We start from the raw sequence: 11828 nt of genomic DNA, 5'->3' as shown, positions 1-11828 counted from the left end.
AAAGTGGGAGCTAATTAAACTTAAAGCTTTTGCACAGCAAAGGAAACCATAAACAAAACAAAAAGACAACCCTGAGAATGGGAGAAAATATTTGCAAATGAAGCAACTGACAAGGGATTACTCTCTAAAATATGCAAGCAGCTCATGCAGCTCAATATCAAAAAAACAAACAACCCAATCAGAAAATGGGAAGATCTAAACAGACATTTCTCCAAAGAAGACATACAGATGGCCAAAAATCACGTAAAAAAATGCTTAACACCACTAATTATTAGAGAAATGCAAATCAAAACTACAATAAGGTATCACCTCACACTAGTCAGAATGATCATCAAAAAATCTACCAAAAAACCTTGGGCAACTCTTAAAGCCTTCTGAGACCTACTGAGTCAGTTGCTGGAGGTGGGCCAGGAATTTGCATTTTAACAGGAGCCCTAGGGATGGCTGGGCACATTAAATCTCAGAACTGCAGGCCAAGAGGAAGTGCCAGTGACAGCCAGCTACGTGCCTTCCTCTCCCTTCTCCCAGCAGCCCAGTGGCCCTTTCAGCAGCAGATGGGGAAGGACTGTCAAGACAGGGACTCCGCCTAGCACCAGAGGGATTTTGCAAATAAAACTTTCTATACAACCCTATGTTGTATGGAAACAACAGTTTCATCTCTTTAGGGTTGGTTTTAACCAAGCTCAGTTTGTCTGTGAGCTAACAAAACTGTTATTCCTCTTTCCCTCATCTCTGCCCTCCCCTCCTCCTCCCCCAACCTCAAGACTCCCTTTTACACATTTCTAACTTTATACGACTTTGGGCCCTTGTTTACCTTCCTCTTAATGACCACTCAAAAGGCCAGGGGCCTTCGCATTTCCTCCCACAGGTAATACAAAAACAGCCACAACAGTGACAATAGGATGGTGATGCCCCAACACTGGCTCCAATGAAGCCTTGCAGTGTCAACCAGGTCACACCTATTTTCACTTACCCAACTTGCTTCAGATGATGATGTCAGATTTTTTTCCTCCTTTCTTCAAATCAATTATCCTCACTGAGAGGGTGTCCATGACAAGGTCTGGCCTGTTGATGGTACATGCATGTCTAGCTCAATGATACGGCAGCCCCACACCTGCCCATGTAGGTGTGGTCTGTAAGTGGCAGCTTCTGTGGGAGATAACAAAGAAGAGATGAGCACAATGGAGAGAGAAATGATGTGTAGAAGAGAGAAGCCTCAGTTTCCCTTGTGAGGCTAATTAGATGATGTGAGAGAGGAAGAACTCTTGTGAGGGGGGAGATAAGTGCACAGTGAGTTTGAGAGCCAAGGGCCCCTGTTTCCCTTGGACATTGTCTGGTGAAGGATGGAGAGGTTTGTTTTGTTGTGATTAAGGAAGGAGATCAGCTCAGTGCTGGCTGCAGGGGACAGATTACCCAGTGATGGCACCGGAGCTATTTTGTTCTCAGACACAGATGTAATGATCTCTCTAATAGCGACCTTGATAAGCCCATGTAAAAGTTGTTTGGGTTTTTCCGTAAGATGTTATGAAAAACCTGAACAAAGTTTTTGGCCAACCCAATAGATAAGTATATATTGGGCAAGGCCTCTTTATCAGGTGGGTTGAAGTATTCAGCCTACACAGGTAGATATATGCATGGAAGCATTTTTTAAAAATTAATTTATGTTTGGTTGCATTGGGTCTTCTTTGCTACACGGTGTGTGGGCTTCTCACTGTGGTGGCTTCTAGTTGTGGCACGTGGGCTCAGTAGTTGTGGCACACAGGATTAGCTGCTCCGCGGCATGTGGGATCTTCCTGGACCAGGGCTCGAACCCGTGTCCCTTGCATTGGTAGGTGGATTCTTAACCACTGCGCCAACAGGGAAGCCCTGCTTGGAAACATTTATGCATGCCTGTGTGCACACCTATGTAAGTACACACATATACCCCACACACGTTGGCACAAGAACACACACACTTACATTTTCACACAAACATATGTGCATACATAGATTTAAATACATACATGTACAACTGTCCACATATGTGCGTGTGCCTCCATGCAGTCATGCTAAAACTTGGTCATCTAGATCAGTCCCATACACAGCTGTGCATAGGTACATATACAAATAAGAATAAAACAGAAAATGTGCCTATGATATGGTGGCCATGTGACTTGTTGGAGGCCACAGTGAGCCAAGGATGTGGCTGTAAGTAACAGGAGGGCAGTGGTCAAGCCTTCTGGTCCTCAGAGCACTCAAGTGCTGGGTACAGAGTGGGTACAAACTATGGTCTTATGAATTGATGGACGCCATGGCTTACCTTGCTGACTTCTGCCTTGACTCGATTATGACAACCATGGAAAAACTTTCTCCCCTTCTGTCCTTTTGTGTGAGTGCTTGGAGTGTCTTGGCGCTTTCTCCTTGGCTGAGATTGTGCTTATGAAGCCCCTCCTTTATCACCTGACTCTCCACTCCCAGAACCCCACCTCACAATCAAGGTGAGGTTCCATTTCTTTTCAAAAGAAAAAGACAAATCCACACCAGTCCACGTAATCTGGGCTTCTTTGGAAAATAGAGCATGGCCCTGGCACAGGGGAGGCCAAATATGCCATCTGTGAGCTCCTGAGGTTTGGGGGTGATGCCCAGGGCTCTCTGTGACACACCTGGTATCTCAGAAAGACCTTGCTGAAGGGGGTCCTTGTCTCCCTCACAGCAGGAAGGAAGCCTGAGGTGTCATGATAGGTGCTAGGCAATGATTGCTGACATACCTATGGTTTATTAACAAAGGTTATATCATCATCATCATCATCATCATTAAATAGCACCGTTAAAAAGAGTGAACATTCCTGGTCAAGCTGTACTTGGTCAAGTTGAAGCAAAATAAAATAGCACATATGTTCTCTGGGTCACTGGAGGAAGGTAGCTCCAGCCCCCCACGCTTTAAATGTTAGCATCACCACTTAAGCAGCAAGAGACCTGGAGTCCCAGATTCAGGAGCCTAGAAAGAGTTCCCTCTCCCTGGGGAGTTCTTGATTTAATGAATTTCGTCTTCAGTCTTCATCTCCTTTGCACTTGTTACGGATTCCAGCATATACTACTTAGTGTTTGAACAGGAAAGAGAAGGAATTGGGATGTTAATTTTGAACTTTTAATTACATCCTTTTGCTTTTTCTCCTCCAAGAGCTTTCTCTGCTTTTTTCTTCTCTTATTTGTTCTCCTTTCTCTTTCACTACATCCCAAAGACCAAGGGGATAACTAGAGAGCTTTTGCCTCTGCAGACACACCCTAAAGACTTAAGAGTTCCTAAGACTATTTATTGCCTCCCATTTCATTGATCCCTCTCTTCAGCATAAACCACCTTTCAGCCCATCTTCTGAAGAGTCAGTGTAAGCTTGTGACATCAGAGACTCTAAGCTTTTAGTTCCAGGGGTGACTGTACTGATGGTTTTAAGAGAACTAATTTCTAGATCCTCAACTTCCATAGTTTTCTGGTATCAGGTAGGTTCTCTCTGTTCCCCCTACTCACTGCCCCTTTCAGAAAAGCCCTTTTCCTATTTTACAAAACCAAGGTGTGCATCCTTCCCCAATTTTACTCTGGTTCCTTGTTCTATGGTATAAACACCACCTGGAAGCCAGACCTCCTTTACTAATGAAAGCCCTAGAAACTCATGGGACAGCTTCCTCTTCTTACTGATTTTATCCATTTTTGTGATAAGGATGAAGCGTGGTGATAGAAATGGAGTATGTTAGCCCCTTTGGGGAGGGTGGAGACAATGGGAGTGATGGCAGTTCTGTTTAATGACCTCACCACTCCCAAGCCTGACTTTTGTCAAATAATGCTCTGCTGTTGTGGGCGAAAATGGTGAGAGCAAAGCAGAGAGAAAACTGGTAAGAAATATTGAATGCTAAAAATGTCTCTTTTTTCACAAATTTAATCACAAGCAATTACGTTCAGCTATTCTCAGTACTCTCCTTGGGAAGTGTCATTATCTGGAAAGAAAAGCACCTTGGAATAGCTGAAACAGTAGAGGCTAGTGACACGGATTTTATTAAATGTAATGGGAATGTTTTCCAGGGCTACCAAATGATAGAACCTGTGGAAAAAGCTTCACCTGCTTTCTCTTAAATTCAGTGTATGTCAGTCAGTAAGTTAGTTAAAATCTATTTTATCAAATTGTATCATGAAATATTTATTCCATTTAGTCATTTCTCAATTTATTTTTTTCTTATGGAAATGCTTACTATTTTCTATCTCTGATTAATAAAATAAAATGATATTCTAGCTGCCACACCATTTTGTTGTTACCAGTGTATATGTTTCTATTTCATGAACTATATGGGAAAAGTCTTGATCACATCTCACGATATTAATGGCATTATTTCTAAAGTTATATACATAATTCTTATTTAATGATTTTCAAAAGCTGAAAGACAGATTCAATGCATGCAAACACACACATTTACCAAAGGACTGCGAGGAGTTTTATTCTTCTTGCTTCATAAATAACACATGTTTTTGGCTACAAATTACACGGCATTATTTCAAACTAAGTAGTGAGGAATAGCATGTAGCTTTATTATTGTGTTCATAAATTATAAAAATAGACTATATTAGTTTTATATCAGTTTAATCTTGATTTGACTACTTTTAGTAATCTATCTTTTAAAAAACCCTCAAATTCCACTATGTATTACTCAGTGATTTTTAATAATATTCCTGAAATGTGTATTAATCTATTTGTTTGAATTGAAAAATGAAGTCAGACATTTTATGACAGAAAGTGAGTCTGATTGTGCTGATGGTTTGACGGTGATGACTGCCATTTCCAATTAGGTTATGAGGCAGACATTTCCCCCTAAACTGAGTAAGCAAAATCTAAACTTAAAGATGTGATGAGATAAAAGCAGTTTATAGAAAAATATTGTATTGTCAGAGATGTATTGAAATTAGCAACGTTTTTAATTTTTCCAATTCTACCTGAGTATATCATGCTAAACAATAGGTCTGTTAGTGGGAAAAAAATAATGGGTACAATTACTGGTCATTTAATAAATTTTGGCAGTCTTTTTGGTATTCTTCCCAGAAACTGAGAAAGTGAATGATTCTCATAAATTAAGAAATAAAAAGTAAATGAATAAAAATTCACACACACACACACACACACACACACACCCCTATTCCTTTTCAGGCTAGGTAGTTTCCAATTCTTTGCTTTCAGCAAAAGTGCAGAAGAGCCTAATCAAACTGCTGTAAACAGTGTCAGTCAACTGATCACTACAAAAGTAATTTTTTAATAATAGATCATCAAGTGATTTTTAGCCTATAAGAATTAAAAAAAAAAAACAGTTTGATGTTCTCCTAACAATCTCACCTCTTTCAAGTGAATAAATCTTCTAGCTCTAACATTTATGAAAATGTAAGGCACAAATAGAAAATGTGAAACATGGAAAGAAATCTTTTAGTATGTGAGCCCTGATGGGTATGAAAGGACTGTCTCAGCTCTGACAACCTGTGAAGGTCATTCTGCATCTGATGTCACTGTGAGAAGCCTCAATTCACTTCTCATGGCCTGTGCTTCAACTTTCTTGGTCCCCATCTCCCACCCCGCCCCCTACTCCTGAGCACTGGGTCAGCATGAACGCCTGGTCCTTCAGCAGCAAAACACTCTGTATACTAAACCTCTTATCTGTATCCTCCCTTTGCTTTCTCTTCTGGACTAAAACATGGCCCCCTCCAGAGGACAGTGCTTTTCTAGAACTCTCTGGAGTGGTGGCTCTTGGTTCACCCTCATCGCTTACACTGTTGAGCTTGGAGGTGAGTTGGAGTCTCCTGCTGCTCCTTAATTGTTTCTTCCAGTCTGCTGTCCCCCGTCTTCCTTTTAAACACGCGGCATTGACTCATAGTCTTCAGACTATGCCACCCACGATTCTCATTACCTTCTGATCCCAGGGTTCTGCCCTTTATTTTTCAGTGAGTTTAGCTCCTGGCTCACCGTCCTTCTCTCCAATTCTAGTTCTGTCTGATGCCTGGTGATTTCCATGTATATGTGGGACATATATATGGAAACATAGATAATCCTTTAATTCTTGACCTTCTAGTTCTTTGAATTCCTTTCCTCCAATGATTGTATCCTCTGTTCTACTTTACACTTCAACCCATGGCCATACCCTGCCCTATTCTTTCTAATATAGCCCACTTTCTGACCTCACCTTTTATTTTTCCAGCTCATTCCCTCTGACTTCAACAAACTCTTGATGCTACCCGATATACTTAACTTAAAACACATTATTATATACTAGGAAGCGCAGGGCTGGAGGGATGGCAGGATGTCCCAGCCCACAGCCCTGAGTGGTCACTATAGTGTCTAGTATTCAGTACAAAAATAAGAGATTCATAGGCTCTACCTCAAAATTGCTGAATCATAATTTTTGGGGGTACAGGTACAGAAATCAGTTGTTTAAGTTTCTCTTATGGTTCTGATGCCGCTGGTGGGGAGGCCAGCTTTGAAACGTTTGTCTGCAGAGTCACAGCAGCAGTGCAAACTTTATGTATCATGCAGATGAGTTCTGAACTAAACTTGTTGACATTTGTGTCTCTGAGTTACCCAGTGCTGACTGCGTGTAATTGTGTAAGTAAACAATGTACCTTACTACTTCTATGAACACATAACAAAAGTTATTATGGAAAAAAATACATTATTATAATTCTTATAACCATCCTCACATACATTTGCAACTGTCTTCCCCCTCATATTAATGCCCTTTTAGGAGAATCAAGACCCTAAACAAACTCATCGTTACTTCTGCACCTAAACCCATGCAGCCAACCCTAAAGTGAAAAACAACATACATGCTGATAGTCTTACGGTCAATTTATGGCCACAAACCTTAAGCTGAACCACAAGGCTCCCTGACATTCATATTATGTTTTACATAATTTTTTACAACACTGCTTCCACTTCACTGATAAAACTGAAGCAATCAGAAAGGAATGTCCATGTGCTCCCATCACATCAACACACCTATCAGCATCTACACCCACAAACCTTGCCTTCCCAAGTGTTTAATGAAAAAGAACTGTTCGTGTTTCTCTCTAAGGGCACTTGTGCAACAAACTTCATCCCAGTCGTCTACTGAAATATATTGTGTTGGTAATTCTCTCCTTTGTCTCTTGTGTCATCCATACTCCCCTCTCTAATGGGTTATTACCATCATCATACCATAAGGTACCTATTTCTCCAAACTTAAAAAAATCTTTTGATCTCCCTGCCTCTCTGCTCCCCCCTTATATCAAAACTCCTAGAAATATTTGTTTCTACCCACTATCTTCAATTCTTGTACTTCTGTTTTCCTTAATCCCATGCCTAGCAAGATTTTGCCCTCAACTACTCCACAAAATGACTCTTGTTTGTTTAAGGTCACAGTGACTTCAATGTTGCTAAATACATGTTCTGAATTTGCAAATTTACCTACTTGATAAAATGTATTTATAACCCCCAAATCCATGTTCATTGCACACTTGCAGTCATTCACAGACAATGCACTGAGCAGTGAAAAAAAAATATTTTTTAACATCTTTATTGGAGTATAATTGCTTTACAATGATGTGTTAGTTTCTGCTTTATAACAAAGTGAATCAGCTATACATACACATATATCCCCATATCCCTTCCCTCTTGCATCTCCCTCCCACCCTCCATATCCCACCCCTCTAGGTGGTAACAAAGTGCTGAGCTGATCTCCCTGTGCTATGCAGCTGCTTCCTACTAGCTATCTATTTTACATTTGGTAGTATATATAAGTCCATGCCACTCTCTCATGTCATCCCAGCTTAACCTTCCCCCACCTTATGTCCTCTGGTCTGCGTCGTTATTCCTGTCCTGCACCCTAGGTTCTACAGAACCTATTTTTTTTTAGATTCCATATATACGTGTTAGCATATGGTACATTTTTTCTCTTTCTGAATTGCTTCACTCTGTATGACAGACTCTGGGTCCATCCACCTTACTACAAATAACTCAATTTTGTTTCTTTTTATGGCTGAGCAATATTCCATTGTATATATGTGCCACATCTTCCTTATCCATTCATCTGTTGATGGACATGTATGTTGCTTCCATGTCCTAGCTATTATAGATAGAGCTGCACTGAACATTATGGTACATGACTCTTTTTGAATTATGGTTTTCTCAGGATATACCCCCAGTAGTGTGATTGCTGGGTCATATGTTAGTTATATTTTTAGATTTTTAAGGAACCTCCGTACTGTTCTCCATAGTGGCTGTATCAATTTACACTCCCACCAACAGTGTAAAAGGGTTCCTTTTTCTCTACACCCTCTCCAGCATTTACTGTTTGTAGATTTTTTGATGATGACCATTCTGACTGGTGTGAGGTAGTACCTCATTGTAGTTTTGATTTGCATTTCTCTAATGATTAGTGATGTTGAGCATCCTTTCATGTGTTTGTTGGCAATCTGTATATCTTCTTTGGAGAAATGTCTATTTAGTTCTTTTACCCATTTTTGGTTTTTCTTCTTCATCACTTTAAATATGTCCTACCACTCCCTTCTGGCCTGCAGAGTTTCTGCAGAAGGATCACCTGTTAACCTTATGGGGATTCCCTTGTGTGTTATTTGCTGTTTTTCCCTTGCTGCTTTTAATATGTTTTCTTTATATTTAATTTTTGATAGTTTGATTAATATGTGTCTTGTTGTGTTTCTTCTTGGCTTTATCCTGTATGGGACTCTCTGTGCTTCTGGACTTGATTAACTATTTCCTTTCCCATATTAGGGAAGTTTTCAACTATAATCTCTTCAAATATTTTCTCAGTCCCTTTCTTTTTCTCTTCTTCTGGGACCCCTATAATTCGAATGTTGGTGCATTTAATGTTGTCCCAGAGGTCTCTGAGACTGTCCTCAATTCTTTTCATTTTTTTTCTTTATTCTGCTCTGCAGTAGTTATTTCCACTATTTTATCTTCCAGGTCACTTATCCGTTCTTCTTCCTCAGTTATTCTGCTATTGATCCCTTCTAGAGTATTTTTTAATTTCATTTATTGTGTTGTTCATCGTTGCTTGTTCCCTCTTTAGTTCTTCTAGGCCCTTGTTAAATGTTTCTTGCATTTTCTCTACTGTATTTCCAAGATTTTGGATCACCTTTACTATCTTTTACCCAGTTTTGGATTGGGTTGTTTGCTTTTTTGATATTGAGCTGCATGAGCTGCTTGTAAATTTTGGAGATTAATCCTTTGTCAGTTGCTTCATTTGCAAATATTTTCTCCCATTCTGAGGGTTGTCTTTTCATCTTGTTTATGGTTTCCTTCGCTGTGCAAAAGCTTTTAAGTTTAATTAGGTCCCATTTGTTTATTTTTGTTTTTATTTCCATTTCTCTAAGAGGTGGGTCAAAAAGAATCTTGCTGTGATTTATCTCATAGATTGTTCTACCTATATTTTCCTCTAAGGGTTTTACAGTGTCTGGCTTTACATTTAGGTCTTTAATCCATTTTGAGTTTATTTTTGTGTATGGTGTTAGGGAGTGTTCTAATTTCATCCTTTTACATGTAGGTGTCCAGTTTTCCCAGCACCACTTATTGAAGAGGCTGTCTTTTCTCCATTGTATATTCTTCCCTCCTTTATCAAAAATAAGATGGCCATATGTGCGTGGGTTTGTCTCTGGGCTTTCTATCCTGTTCCATTCATCTATATTTCTGTTTTTGTGCCAGTACCATACAGTCTTGATTACTGTAGCTTTGTAATATAGTCTGAAGTCAGGGAGCCTGATTCCTCCAGTTCCGTTTTTCTTTCTCAAGATTGCTTTGGCTATTTGGGGTATTTTGTGTTTCCATAAAAGTTGTAAAATTTTTGTTCTAGTTGTGTGAAAAATGTCAATGGTAGTTTGATAGGGATTGCATTGAATCTGTAGATTGCTTTGGGTAGTATAGTCATTTTCACAATGTTGATTCTTCCAATCAAAAATATGGAATGGTTCAAGAATTTGCATATCATCATTGTGCAGGGGCCATGCTAATCTTCTCTGTATCATTCCAATTTTAGTATATTTGCTGCTGAAGCAAGCACTGAGCCGTGAAAAATTTGAGTCACTGGCTGTGCACGTTCCCAGCTGAGGTTGAGCAAGGCAACTCACTTTCTTCTTGTTTCACCTCTCATACTGTAAATAAGTGTCCTTTTGTGGTCTATTTTGTGCCATGTTTTTTCCTTTTTTTGGTGTGGTTGGTGGTTTCACTGTTGAAAATGGAATTATCCCTTTATTTTCTGGCACTGCATATTGCTCTGGAGGCAGCTGTCAGAAGGCAGCCTGGATTTTCTTCCTTCATTTAAAGAAATTTAGCTTTAAAAATATCTTGGAATAATTTTTGTCTGCAATTTTTGGGTTCTTTATTTCAGGAATACTTTTCATCCATATGTTGTATCATTTCTGCCTGCCCTTGATATCTATTACTTTATCTGTACTCATTTTATTTTTCCCTTTCCTTCCCTTTGCATTCTCTCTGGAAGGACTTTCATTTCAAGACTTTAAATTTTCAGCCATGTCTATTCTGTTTGGGCTGTTCTAATTATTTGTTCTGTAATGATACTGTTTGGGTGCTCTGTTGCCATAGTTCTGCAATCCCTCTTTTAATCTCATTCTGTTCTTTTGACATTTTGTCTTTAATACCTTTGTAGAAAATAGAATTCATGTTATTATCAAGTCATTCCATAGCCTGAAGCCCTTGCAGGGAATTTTCTTCTGTTCTTGGGTTATGTTTTCTGTCACCTGAATTATTTTTCTGTACTCTGTAGCCACACTTCCTTTATTGGTCTTTGAGTGATAGATTTCCACAGTCACCATGACATGCCCACTTTGTCCCCTTGCTCACGCTAAGTGTGAGCAACTTTGACTGCCATGGGGAGGTCTAGGTAAATTCCTCTTAACATTTTTCCCATCTTATTGAGACATTTTTGGCTTCCACTGTGAGCCAAATTTGAGAGGTATCATGTTCTTACTGCTTTTCAGTACCCTGGTGGCTCAGTCTGTCAAAAAGTTCAGCCAGAGTGGGTGAAGTTTTGCTGGAAAACTAGAGGTCAAGTCTTTCTTTTATTTTTTTTATTTAAATTAATTTATTTTTTGGCTGTGCGGGGTCTTCATTTGTGTGTGAGGGCTTCTTCTAGTTGCAGCAAGCAGGGGCCACTCTTCATTGCAGTGTGCGGGCCTCTCAGTATCGTGGCCTCTCACTATCGTGGCCTCTCTTGTTGCGGAGCACAGGCTCCAGACGCGCAGACTCAGTAGTTATGGCTCACGGGCCTAGTTGCTCTGTGGCATGTGGGATCTTCCCAGACCAGGGCTCGAACCCATGTCCCCTGTATTGGCAGGCAGATTCTCAACCACTGCGCTGCCATGGAAGCCCCAAGTCTTTCTTCTGAGATTAAAAAGGATACCCTATGTTAGAGAACACCACATATGATCAAGGGCATACCCTACTCTTGTGGGGAAATACCCTGTGTTTTCAATCATTCTCCTGCTTTAGACTGGAATTCTGAAAAATGGTGAATCCAAGTACTTTTCTTTTCTTTTAAACATTATTTATTTATTTATTTTTGGCTGTTTAGGGTCTTGGTTGAGGCATGAGGGATCTTTCATTGCAGCATGCGGGCTTTTCATTGTCGTGTGTGGGCTTCTCTCTAGTTGTGGTGTGTGGACTCCAGAGCACGTGGGCTCAGTAGTTCTGGCATACAGGCTCAGTAATTGCCGCATGTAGGCTAAGTTGCTCCATGGCATGTGGGATCTTAGTTCCCTGACCAGGGATCAAACCCACATCCTCTGCATTGGAAGGTGGATTCTTAATCATTGG

At 40.0% G+C, this 11828-nt stretch overlaps 1 non-coding gene across 1 annotated transcript; it reads right to left on the bottom strand.

Annotated features, from left to right (window-relative positions):
- Positions 1-9949: 9949 nt before the first annotated feature.
- Positions 9950-10052, bottom strand: LOC136125243 (U6 spliceosomal RNA). Its single transcript, XR_010656011.1, has one exon. It is a non-coding gene; the product is annotated as a U6 spliceosomal RNA (small nuclear RNA).
- Positions 10053-11828: the final 1776 nt, after the last annotated feature.

This window comes from Phocoena phocoena, chromosome 6, assembly GCF_963924675.1.
Source record: "Phocoena phocoena chromosome 6, mPhoPho1.1, whole genome shotgun sequence".
NCBI classification, from domain to species: Eukaryota; Metazoa; Chordata; class Mammalia; order Artiodactyla; family Phocoenidae; genus Phocoena; species Phocoena phocoena.
This window is presented reverse-complemented; position numbering and strand designations above follow the sequence as displayed.